General features: G+C 69.1%; 1 protein-coding gene across 1 annotated transcript in view; it reads right to left on the bottom strand.

Annotated features, from left to right (window-relative positions):
* The window catches only part of ADAMTS7 (ADAM metallopeptidase with thrombospondin type 1 motif 7), a 47,556-nt gene that overhangs the window by 7,188 nt on the left and 39,424 nt on the right, over nt 1-944 (bottom strand). The window lies entirely within an intron of this gene.

The raw sequence follows: 944 nt of genomic DNA, 5'->3' as shown, positions 1-944 counted from the left end.
CTCCTCCTCCTCCTCCTCCTCCTCCTCCTCCTCCTCCTCGGACAGCTCGTTGGCCCCCGGCCGGCGCGGAGGGGGAGTTTGGCTCTGGCTGTCTTCCCCTCCTGGGAGGCTCCCAGGGGCAGCAGGCGTCTTCGTGCCACCGACTGAAGCAGGGGGCCAGGGCCAGCTGGGGAGCCCCATGTCTGGGTGCCTGGCGGGGGCATCTTCCTCAGGTAAGAAATTGACCAGGAGGTTCCCAGGGGCCTGCTCCGAGGGTGGGGGCAGAGAGAGGCTGGGCCAAGGGGCAGGGGACTCTCCCAGTGCCCCCTCCTTTTCGGTCCCCGGAGCCTCTGAGGCCGGCAGGCGGGTGCTTATGGGGGGCTCAGCAGGACTGCTCAGGGGTGGGGGCGTCCAGTGCCCTGCCCCTGCCAGGTCCGGGTCGGGCTCCTCGTAGGACAGGTCCTCGTGGAAGTTAATGAAGTTGTAGTCGTAGTAGAAATCGTCAACAAACACGGGCCCCGGCGGGCCCAGCTCAGGGTCCTCCTCGATGGCATTGCCCATGCCGGCCGGCTCAGGTGACGAGGGGGGCAGAGGGCGCGGGGCCAGGCGCGGGGGGATGAAGTCGATCTCATTGAAGAGCTCGTGGCTGGAGGAGCCGCTGCCTGAGCCTTCGGGGTCCAGGGCCTGAGGACAGGGCGGCAGGGAGCAGGCAGCCCCGCTGGCCGGCCGCTGGGCCTCATCGCAGGGGATGCCGGTGTCATTGGTGCAGAGGACGCTTCGGTGCTGAGTGCCCTCCCCGCACGTCGCCGAGCACTGTGCAGGAGACCAGGCTGAGGCGCTCGGCCCGGGAGAAGCTGGCGCCTACTGGGGTACCCTGCCCCCGCCCAGTGTCAGAGCGAGAGGCCTCAGCCAGCCCTCTCTGACCCCGTTCAGCTCGAGACCGTGGCTGGCAGTGGGGGGTTTCC

Source organism: Ursus maritimus, unplaced genomic scaffold (genome assembly GCF_017311325.1).
Source record: "Ursus maritimus isolate PB19 unplaced genomic scaffold, ASM1731132v1 scaffold_27, whole genome shotgun sequence".
NCBI classification, from domain to species: domain Eukaryota; kingdom Metazoa; phylum Chordata; class Mammalia; order Carnivora; family Ursidae; genus Ursus; species Ursus maritimus.
Note: the sequence above shows the minus strand (reverse complement) of the source record. Positions and strands in the feature narration are given on the sequence as shown.